The 12,305-nt window shown below is 40.8% G+C and overlaps 1 protein-coding gene across 4 annotated transcripts in view; it reads right to left on the bottom strand.

Moving 5' to 3' along the window:
• Window positions 1-11,760, bottom strand: part of LOC117314806 (kinesin-like protein unc-104) — a 92,616-nt gene extending 80,856 nt beyond the window's left edge. For 3 of the 4 annotated variants that reach the window (XM_033868911.1, XM_033868912.1, XM_033868913.1), the window contains exons 1-2: window positions 11,536-11,759; window positions 10,730-10,950 (exon numbers count right to left, since the gene is read on the bottom strand). The gene's annotated coding sequence lies outside the window, so the exon portion shown is untranslated. Of the gene's footprint in view, window positions 1-10,729; window positions 10,951-11,535 lie in introns of all 4 variants that reach the window. The other variant, XM_033868910.1, reaches the window with a different exon arrangement.
• Between the last annotated feature and the right edge of the window lie 545 nt (window positions 11,761-12,305).

Here is a 12,305-nt window from a genome sequence, read left to right as displayed (position 1 = left end):
CTCACTTATAAACATTAGACACTCTCACTTATAAACATTAGACACTCTCACTTATAAACATTAGACACTCTCACTTATAAACATTAGACACTCTCACTTATAAACATTAGACACTCTCACTTATAAACATTAGACACTCTCACTTATAAACATTAGACACTCTCACTTATAAACATTAGACACTCTCACTTATAAACATTAGACACTCTCACTTATAAACATTAGACACTCTCACTTATAAACATTAGTCACTCCCACTTATAAACATTAGACACTCTCACTTATAAACATTAGTCACTCCCACTTATAAACATTAGACACTCTCACTTATAAACATTAGACACTCTCACTTATAAACATTAGACACTCTCACTTATAAACATTAGACACTCTCACTTATAAACATTAGACACTCTCACTTATAAACATTAGACACTCTCACTTATAAACATTAGACCCCTCTCACTTATAAACATTAGACACTCTCACTTATAAACATTAGACCCCTCTCACTTATAAACATTAGACACTCTCACTTATAAACATTAGACACTATCTCAGGGAACATAGACAACAAGACAACATCAGATCTGGTACCATCACACCAAAACAGAAGCATGCTGTTGATTTGCTGGCCTGAAACTGAAAATTTATTCTGTACATTTGTGTACATGTGTGTGTATTAGAGTATATTTATGTACATTTGTGTACATTTGTGTGTATTTGAGTACATTTGTGTACATTTTGTGTATTTGTGTATATTTGTGTACATTTGTGTGTATTTGTGTATATTTGTGTGTATTTGTGTATATATGTGTACATTTGTGTATATTTGTGTACATTTGTGTGTATTTGTGTATATTTGTGTGTATTTGTGTATATATGTGTATATTTGTGTACATTTGTGTATATTTGTGTACATTTGTGTGTATTTGTGTATATTTGTGTGTATTTGTGTATATATGTGTATATTTGTGTACATTTGTGTATATTTGTGTACATTTGTGTATATTTGTGTGTATTTGTGTATATATGTGTATATTTGTGTACATTTGTGTGTATTTGTGTACATTTGTGTGTATCCTTGTGGTATTTTATTGAAATCAATAAACAGAGTATGCAAAACTTTCTGACTTAACATAGAACAGCCCTATATACTAACCAAACATATAGGACCGAAAGCAAAAATGTTAAAGATTACTGTCAAGGGATATGGCATTTTTGGAAACATGGGAAAATGGAAAGAGGATTTTTATAAGGAATGAAGCAGCAGGTCACTATTAACAAAGTCTAAAACAGCAGCAGTGACAGGCCGAGTTCCCCAGGGTAGTGTGACAGCACCAGTGACAGGCGGAGTTCCCCAGGGTAGTGTGACAGCACCAGTGACAGGCCGAGTTCCCCAGGGTAGTGTGACAGCACCAGTGACAGGCCGAGTTCCCCAGGGTAGTGTGACAGCACCAGTGACACGCCGAGTTCCCGAGGGTAGTGTGACAGCACCAGTGACAGGCCGAGTTCCCCAGGGTAGTGTGACAGCACCAGTGACAGGCCGAGTTCCCCAGGGTAGTGTGACAGCACCAGTGACAGGCCGAGTTCCCCAGGGTAGTGTGACAGCACCAGTGACAGGCCGAGTTCCCCAGGGTAGTGTGACAGCACCAGTGACACGCCGAGTTCCCCAGGGTAGTGTGACAGCAGCAGTGACAGGCAGAGTTCCCCAGGGTAGTGTGACAGCACCAGTGACAGGCGGAGTTCCCCAGGGTAGTGTGACAGCACCAGTGACAGGCGGAGTTCCCCAGGGTAGTGTGACAGCACCAGTGACAGGCGGAGTTCCCCAGGGTAGTGTGACAGCACCAGTGACAGGCGGAGTTCCCCAGGGTAGTGTGACAGCACCAGTGACAGGCGGAGTTCCCCAGGGTAGTGTGACAGCACCAGTGACAGGCCGAGTTCCCCAGGGTAGTGTGACAGCACCAGTGACAGGCGGAGTTCCCCAGGGTAGTGTGACAGCACCAGTGACAGGCCGAGTTCCCCAGGGTAGTGTGACAGCACCAGTGACAGGCCGAGTTCCCCAGGGTAGTGTGACAGCAGCAGTGACAGGCGGAGTTCCCCAGGGTAGTGTGTTAGGACCAGTGACAGGCGGAGTTCCCCAGGGTAGTGTGACAGCACCAGTGACAGGCGGAGTTCCCCAGGGTAGTGTGACAGCACCAGTGACAGGCGGAGTTCCCCAGGGTAGTGTGACAGCACCAGTGACAGGCCGAGTTCCCCAGGGTAGTGTGACAGCACCAGTGACAGGCGGAGTTCCCCAGGGTAGTGTGACAGCACCAGTGACAGGCCGAGTTCCCCAGGGTAGTGTGACAGCACCAGTGACAGGCCGAGTTCCCCAGGGTAGTGTGACAGCAGCAGTGACAGGCGGAGTTCCCCAGGGTAGTGTGTTAGGACCAGTGACAGGCGGAGTTCCCCAGGGTAGTGTGACAGCACCAGTGACAGGCCGAGTTCCCCAGGGTAGTGTGACAGCAGCAGTGACAGGCCGAGTTCCCCAGGGTAGTGTGACAGCACCAGTGACAGGCCGAGTTCCCCAGGGTAGTGTGACAGCACCAGTGACAGGCCGAGTTCCCCAGGGTAGTGTGACAGCAGCAGTGACAGGCCGAGTTCCCCAGGGTAGTGTGACAGCAGCAGTGACAGGCGGAGTTCCCCAGGGTAGTGTGACAGCACCAGTGACAGGCCGAGTTCCCCAGGGTAGTGTGACAGCACCAGTGACAGGCCGAGTTCCCCAGGGTAGTGTGACAGCACCAGTGACAGGCCGAGTTCCCCAGGGTAGTGTGACAGCACCAGTGACAGGCCGAGTTCCCCAGGGTAGTGTGACAGCAGCAGTGACAGGCGGAGTTCCCCAGGGTAGTGTGTTAGGACCAGTGACAGGCGGAGTTCCCCAGGGTAGTGTGACAGCAGCAGTGACAGGCCGAGTTCCCCAGGGTAGTGTGACAGCACCAGTGACAGGCCGAGTTCCCCAGGGTAGTGTGACAGCACCAGTGACAGGCCGAGTTCCCCAGGGTAGTGTGACAGCACCAGTGACAGGCCGAGTTCCCCAGGGTAGTGTGACAGCACCAGTGACAGGCCGAGTTCCCCAGGGTAGTGTGACAGCAGCAGTGACAGGCCGAGTTCCCCAGGGTAGTGTGACAGCACCAGTGACAGGCCGAGTTCCCCAGGGTAGTGTGACAGCACCAGTGACAGGCCGAGATCCCCAGGGTAGTGTGACAGCACCAGTGACAGGCCGAGTTCCCCAGGGTAGTGTGACAGCACCAGTGACAGGCCGAGTTCCCCAGGGTAGTGTGACAGCACCAGTGACAGGCGGAGTTCCCCAGGGTAGTGTGTTAGGACCAGTGACAGGCGGAGTTCCCCAGGGTAGTGTGTTAGGACCAGTGACAGGCGGAGTTCCCCAGGGTAGTGTGACAGCACCAGTGACAGGCGGAGTTCCCCAGGGTAGTGTGTTAGGACCAGTGACAGGCCGAGTTCCCCAGGGTATATGTACGTAGTGTGACAGCAGCAGTGACAGGCGGAGTTCCCCAGGGTAGTGTGACAGCACCAGTGACAGGCCGAGTTCCCCAGGGTATATGTACGTAGTGTGACAGCAGCAGTGACAGGCCGAGTTCCCCAGGGTAGTGTGACAGCACCAGTGACAGGCCGAGTTCCCCAGGGTAGTGTGACAGCACCAGTGACAGGCCGAGTTCCCCAGGGTAGTGTGACAGCACCAGTGACAGGCCGAGTTCCCCAGGGTAGTGTGACAGCACCAGTGACAGGCCGAGTTCCCCAGGGTATATGTACGTAGTGTGACAGCACCAGTGACAGGCCGAGTTCCCCAGGGTAGTGTGACAGCACCAGTGACAGGCCGAGTTCCCCAGGGTAGTGTGACAGCACCAGTGACAGGCCGAGTTCCCCAGGGTAGTGTGACAGCACCAGTGACAGGCCGAGTTCCCCAGGGTATATGTACGTAGTGTGTTAGGACCTATACTTTGTTTCTAATCTATATCAACGATCCTCCTGATGTAGTAAACCCAGCCACCATAAAACTGTTTGCTGACGACAATGCCAAGATCTACAGAGAAATATCGTCTGGAAGGGACAGAGACTCACTGGTGATGATAACAACAATGTCAGCAACAGGACAAAGACCAGACTAATGAAGCTTAACAAGGAGAAACACATTAAAACTGGAAATGAACCATTGGATCATTGATACAGCCTTAGTGAAGAACACACACCCCATTCAGAAAGTGGGAACGGAAAAGGATCTGGGTGTCAATTTTGACAGCAACCTTATTTTCGCTTAACACATTTGCATCAAGGCAAAGAAAATCTAATAGGATGGTCAGGCTAATCAAGACTTTGATATATATATAGATGAGTAAATGTTCTCCAACCCTAAAATTATCATTCAAATGATGAGCACACAATGGTTTTCTCAATAAAAAGATTGGTATTCTATACTGACCCACAACACCAAAACAGCAGGTAGGCATCACAACACCCTATTGACCTCTAACCTCAATATGACCTTTACAGACCTCCTAGCCGACCCACATATATCCCTAAAAATTTACAAAAGCTATTTCTTTATTAAGGACATGCATATACATTGTATATATGGCCCAGGAAATGCATTTGACCTCTGACCTCAATGTGACCTTGACCTCTGTTAAACAGACCTAAAAGTGGTAACTGACCTACAGTCTTGCTATCCTGTATAGTATATCTATGACTACAAAGAATTTCTTTCTGTTAATAAAACGATTTGACTATAATAATGATTTTGACCTCTAACCACAATGTGACCTTGACTTTGGCCACACAGACAGTTTCAGAACACATCACGTTTACACACTGAATATATATGTAGCGTTTCACTGATCTTCATCCTTAGGAAGTCCAAAGAACCCAGACAAGCATCATAACAAATGACCTTTGACCTCAGTGTGACCTTGACCTTAGACAGTCTGGAAAATGCTAGGCAATATAGGACTTTGCCATTCTATATATATATATGTATCCATAAAATGATTGATCTACATTTAGTTAGTAAGACTGTCTGTCATCTACATTTAGTTAGTAAGACTGTCTGTCATCTACATTTAGTTAGTAAGCCTGTCTGTCATCTACATTTAGTTAGTAAGCCTGTCTGTCATCTACATTTAGTTAGTAAGACTGTCTGTCATCTACATTTAGTTAATAAGCCTGTCTGTCATCTACATTTAGTTAGTAAGCCTGTCTGTCATCTACATTTAGTTAGTAAGACTGTCTGTCATCTACATTTAGTTAATAAGCCTGTCTGTCATCTACATTTAGTTAGTAAGCCTGTCTGTCATCTACATTTAGTTAGTAAGCCTGTCTGTCATCTACATTTAGTTAGTAAGACTGTCTGTCATCTACATTTAGTTAGTAAGACTGTCTGTCATCTACAATTAGTTAGTAAGCCTGTCTGTCATCTACATTTAGTTAGTAAGCCTGTCTGTCATCTACATTTAGTTAATAAGCCTGTCTGTCATCTACATTTAGTTAATAAGCGAGCTGTCTGTCATCTACATTTAGTTAGTAAGCCTGTCTGTCATCTACATTTAGTTAATAAGCCTGTCTGTCATCTACATTTAGTTAGTAAGACTGTCTGTCATCTACATTTAGTAAGTAAGCCTGTTTGTCATCTACATTTAGTTAGTAAGCCTGTCTGTCATCTACATTTAGTTAGTAAGACTGTCTGTCATCTACATTTAGTTAATAAGCCTGTCTGTCATCTACATTTAGTTAGTAAGACTGTCTGTCATCTACATTTAGTTAGTAAGACTGTATGTCATCTACATTTAGTTAGTAAGCCTGTTTGTCATCTACATTTAGTTAGTAAGACTGTCTGTCATCTACATTTAGTTAGTAAGCCTGTTTGTCATCTACATTTAGTTAGTAAGACTGTCTGTCATCTACATTTAGTTAGTAAGACTGTATGTCATCTACATTTAGTTAGTAAGACTGTCTGTCATCTACATTTAGTTAGTAAGCCTGTCTGTCATCTACATTTAGTTAGTAAGACTGTCTGTCATCTACATTTAGTTAGTAAGACTGTCTGCCATCTACATTTAGTTAGTAAGACTGTCTGTCATCTACATTTAGTTAGTAAGACTGTTTGTCATCTACATTTAGTTAGTAAGCCTGTCTGTCATCTACATTTAGTTAGTAAGACTGTCTGTCATCTACATTTAGTTAGTAAGACTGTTTGTCATCTACATTTAATTAGTAAGACTGTCTGTCATCTACATTTAGTTAATAAGACTGTCTGTCATCTACATTTAGTAAGTAAGACTGTCTGTCATCTACATTTAGTTAGTAAGACTGTTTGTCATCTACATTTAGTTAGTAAGACTGTCTGTCATCTACATTTAGTTAGTAAGACTGTCCGTCATCTACATTTAGTTAGTAAGACTGTTTGTCATCTACATTTAGTTAGTAAGACTGTTTGTCATCTACATTTAGTTAGTAAGCCTGTTTGTCATCTACATTTAATTAGTAAGACTGTCTGTCATCTACATTTAGTTAGTAAGACTGTCTGTCATCTACATTTAACTGGTAAGACTGTCTGTCATCTACATTTAGTTAGTAAGACTGTTTGTCATCTACATTTAATTAGTAAGACTGTCTGTCATCTACATTCAGTTAATAAGCCTGTCTGTCATCTACATTTAGTTAATAAGCCAACTGTCTGTCATCTACATTTAGTTAGTAAGCCTGTTTGTCATCTACATTTAGTTAGTAAGCCTGTCTGTCATCTACATTTAGTTAGTAAGACTGTCTGCCATCTACATTTAGTTAGTAAGACTGTCTGTCATCTACATTTAGTTAGTAAGCCTGTCTGTCATTTACATTTAGTTAATAAGCCTGTCTGTCATCTACATTTAGTTAGTAAGACTGTCTGTCATCTACATTTAGTTAGTAAGCCTGTCTGTCATCTTCATTTAGTTAGTAAGCCTGTCTGTCATCTTCATTTAGTTAGTAAGCCTGTCTGTCATTTACATTTAGTTAATAAGCCTGTCTGTCATCTACATTTAGTTAATAAGCCTGTCTGTCATCTACATTTAGTTAGTAAGACTGTCTGTCATCTACATTCAGTTAGTAAGACTGTCTGTCATCTACATTTAGTTAGTAAGACTGTCTGTCATCTACATTTAGTTAGTAAGACTGTCTGTCATCTACATTCAGTTAATAAGCCTGTCTGTCATATACATTTAGTTAGTAAGACTGTCTGTCATCTACATTTAGTTAGTAAGACTGTCTGTCATCTACATTTAATTAGTAAGACTGTTTGTCATCTACATTTAGTTAGTAAGACTGTCTGTCATCTACATTTAGTTAATAAACCTGTCTGTCATCTACATTTAGTTAGTAAGCCTGTCTGTCATCTACATTTAGTTAGTACTGTAAGACTGTCTGTCATCTACATTTAGTTAGTAAGACTGTCTGTCATCTACATTTAGTTAGTAAGACTGTCTGTCATCTACATTTAGTTAGTAAGACTGTCTGTCATCTACATTTAGTTAGTAAGACTGTCTGTCATCTACATTTAGTTAGTAAGCCTGTCTGTCATCTACATTTAGTTAGTAAGACTGTCTGTCATCTACATTTAGTTAGTAAGCCTGTCTGTCATCTACATTTAGTTAGTAAGCCTGTCTGTCATCTACATTTAGTTAGTAAGCCTGTCTGTCATCTACATTTAATTAGCAAGACTGTTTGTCATCTACATTTAGTTAGTAAGACTGTCCGTCATCTACATTTAGTTAGTAAGCCTGTTTGTCATCTACATTTAGTTAGTAAGACTGTCTGTCATCTACATTTAGTTAGTAAGACTGTCTGTCATCTTCATTTAGTTAGTAAGCCTGTCTGTCATCTACATTTAGTTAGTAAGCCTGTCTGTCATCTACATTTAGTTAGTAAGCCTGTCTGTCATCTACATTTAGTTAGTAAGCCTGTCTGTCATCTACATTTAGTTAGTAAGCCTGTCTGTCATCTACATTTAATTAGTAAGACTGTTTGTCATCTACATTTAGTTAGTAAGCCTGTCTGTCATCTACATTTAGTTAGTAAGCCTGTCTGTCATCTACATTTAGTTAGTAAGACTGTCTGTCATCTACATTTAGTTAGTAAGACTGTCTGTCATCTACATTTAGTTAGTAAGACTGTCTGTCATCTACATTTAGTTAATAAGCCTGTCTGTCATCTACATTTAGTTAGTAAGACTGTCTGTCATCTACATTTAGTTAGTAAGACTGTCTGTCATCTACATTTAGTTAGTAAGACTGTATGTCATCTACATTTAGTTAGTAAGCTTAAAGCCTGTCAGTCTGCAAAGACAACCAGCCCAGAGCTACAATCTTCCTACATATCACCTCACTCAGTGACAACGTTGGTGAATCTAGCATCAGTTACAAGTTAAAAACTGGAAAAAATTGATGCCTAATTATATATAATAAACCTGAGAGAGGACTGATCGAAAGGAATCAAGATTGGTTATGTAGGTAAGTAGACAGTTGATCCAGTCAGTAGTAATTGTTCAAATTCATGGAAAGCAGAAAAATGTTCTTATGTGCATATTGCATGCTGGTATTTATGTCAGAATTCTGATGGGAATAACAGGAAACATTTTGGGGAATGAGCAGAATTTTCCTTACAGCAGTCAAGATAAGTTTTATTTAATGTAATTGATCAGTTTGCTGTTTTATCAATGAGTATATGAGTCACTCCTTCAAAAACAACTGCATCTTCCTAGAAAAATAATCTGAGCTACACATATATACTGACAACCTCTCATACTGACAACCTCTCATACTGACAACCTCTCAGAGTGACAACCTCTCATACTGACAACCTCTCATACTGACAACCTCTCAGAGTGACAACCTCTCATACTGACAACCTCTCATACTGACAACCTCTCATACTGACAATCTCTCAGAGTGACAACCTCTCATACTGACAACCTCTCATACTGACAACCTCTCAGAGTGACAACCTCTCATACTGACAACCTCTCAGAGTGACAACCTCTCAGAGTGACAACCTCTCATACTGACAACCTCTCAGAGTGACAACCTCTCATACTGACAACCTCTCATACTGACAACCTCTCAGAGTGACAACCTCTCATACTGACAACCTCTCATACTGACAACCTCTCAGAGTGACAACCTTTCATACTGACAACCTCTCAGAGTGACAACCTCTCATACTGACAACCTCTAATACTGACAACCTCTCATACTGACAACCTCTCAGAGTGACAACCTCTCATACTGACAACTTTTCAGAGTGACAACCTCTCAGAGTGACAACCTCTCATACTGACAACCTCTCATACTGACAACCTCTCAGAGTGACAACCTCTCAGAGTGACAACCTGTCATACTGACAACCTCTCAGAGTGACAACCTCTCAGAGTGACAACCTCTCATACTGACAACCTCTCATACTGACAACCTCTCATACTGACAACCTCTCAGAGTGACAACCACTCATACTGACAACCTCTCAGAGTGACAACCTCTCAGAGTGACAACCTCTCAGAGTGACAATCTTCACCCTGTGACTGTCTGTGATGGTCACCATATATCCTCAAATAAGCCCCCTCCCCTAGTGTAAAAGTTAAGTAGCATATTCTTCATCAAATAAGCCCCCTCCCCTAGTGTAAAAGTTTAACACCATATTTATCCTCAAATAATCCCTTTCCCCATGTGTAAAAGTTTAGTACCATATATATTTATCCTCAAATAATCCCTTTCCCCTTGTGTAAAAGTTTAGTACCATATATATTTATCCTCAAATAATCCCTCTCCCCTTGTGTAAAAGTTTAGTACCATATTTATCCTCAAATAATCCCTTTCCCCTTGTGTAAAAGTTTAGTACCATATTTATCCTCAAATAATCCCTTTCCCCTTGTGTAAAAGTTTAGTACCATATTTATCCTCAAATAATCCCTCTCCCCTTGTGTAAAAGTTTAGTACCATATTTATCCTCAAATAATCCCTTTCCCCATGTGTAAAAGTTTAGTACCATATTTATCCTCAAATAATCCCTTTCCCCATGTGTAAAAGTTTAGCACCATATTTATCCTCAAATAATCCCTTTCCCCTAGTGTAAAAGTTGACAATAATTTAAGTTTGGTAGGGATTATTTGTGAACCACTGCAAGCTTTCTATTTCAAAATTGATGATTCTGCAAAAATGAAGATGGGGGCTTCTTTTGTGAGCAGGGGCTTACTTAAATATGGTATATAATTATATACCTGTCTACGAGCATACACCTGTGAGAATTCCCTAGTGGGTAATGCTACATGTATATAGTTAATAGGTATATTTACATATCTACTATTTATAAACATATGATCACAAAAAAAGTATCATTTATCCTTCAGTTCCAACAAAATTGTCCAAGTATGTTACATAACTTGACATTTCTATTTTACTGCTGAGGCCAGACATTACAAATATATATATGGGTAAAAATATAGCTTATTAACAAAAACTAAATAAGTAATTAGCATAAAATATGGAAACATTCATGAACATTTTAACGTGAAGTCCCAAGGAACAGTAACATTCTAACTGTACATTATACACTGCCAGAATATTTCCCAGCAGCTGCAGGTTATTTGAGTATGATGAATATCAAGAATGTTAAATAAAGTCTATAATTAAGGAAGCAGACATACCTTTTGTTGTCTCTTGCTTAAACTGGAAGAATATTCAAGAGAATCCGGTGCCAAAGCTTTGTATGGAGACCGTCTACAGATATAAGTATGGTATATGATCCATTTTGCTATGGCGGCTTGTTATTGTAGGTATCCTGGGAAGGTCCGATCTGGACGCTGGTATCCGATGAGAAATCTTCCACCTGCTTTTTACTCTCTCTTCTCACAACTCCATGTTGTTTCTGAAGATAAATCACACGAAAAACAAGTTACTGGGAAAGTCTGACACACTGACAAAATGTTTCACTTCGCAGCAATATGGCGAAAACAGTCGCGAAGATTTGGTAGTGGTAGTGCTCTTATGATAATTTACACGGTATAACGTCATGTCTCTGAATATTGACTCATTTGGTTTCTTATTATAATATTGGATGTCGCTTCGATCCATAGAAAACACATCCAAATTAACATAATTCACCCAAAATGCTGAACGAGCAATTTTCTCTGAATTTCAAAACATTACCTAAATGTTGCTGGAACTAAAGACAGGAGATTAATTTTAATTCACCACATATAATCAACTTTGATAAATTTTGTCATTAATGAAAATCCAGGGTTGGTATAATAGGAATTCTACTGGCATCGACTCTCACTAACTTATAATCTATTATGTTTATATCTACGTATTCCATGATGTAATGTCTGGGCCCCCAGGTCCCATGGCACTACCGGAATTCGGTTTTAATACAGGAACTTCTTGTGTATTTGAATCATACAGTGAAATATTATGCATACAATAAGACTACTCCGTAGTTCTCGAAGCTTACCTTAGCAGGGTGTCCGTAAATCCAAACAGAACGTAAGCCACTTTTTGTGCTCTGTCTGAAGCACACCAGAAATAGTTAAGCTATGTCTAATGAATATGTAATGCACTTCCCGTCAGAGGTGCACTCAGGGATTCAAATCATCCGGGGAGAGGATCAGAAATGGAATACATTTTGGCAACGAAATTTCACGTAATTGTACATATAATATTTCACCCTATATTGTATATATACAAATACCAACTCGGTACAGGTAATTAAATTAATCAGCATTAGTAGTACGCATGAAAATATTGATCACCGATGTATAATCAATGGAAAGGTCTACTTACAGGTAAATAGGGCAAATATGTCAATCAATATCTCAGCTGACACCCGACAGATTAACCATTACACATTACAGATGGTGAATGCTGAAATTATTCCTGACCAAGTCCTTTAGTAAATCTAACTATACAAAATTCTGACAGGTTTGAAAAAAAACTTCTATTCAATTTTGAATTTGTTTTTTGACAAATTCTCCCTTTGGAACCTCTGAGTACCATTGCCTTCAGTAGTTAGGGTGATGTCATGCTGTTGGTGGGAGAGATTATTGATTTCTCTTGGAGAATATTTCTGCGTCAGAGGCAGAGATGAATCCATTGATCTAAGAGGGATACCAGGACACAAGCCTTTGACAGATCAATCAATAACGGCTACCATTATACATATTGTACAGACAGTGCTACATTGCTACATTGCTGCCTTGGCAAACCATTTTAATTTGAAAAATT

Source organism: Pecten maximus, chromosome 16, assembly GCF_902652985.1.
Source record: "Pecten maximus chromosome 16, xPecMax1.1, whole genome shotgun sequence".
NCBI classification, from domain to species: domain Eukaryota; kingdom Metazoa; phylum Mollusca; class Bivalvia; order Pectinida; family Pectinidae; genus Pecten; species Pecten maximus.
This window is presented reverse-complemented; position numbering and strand designations above follow the sequence as displayed.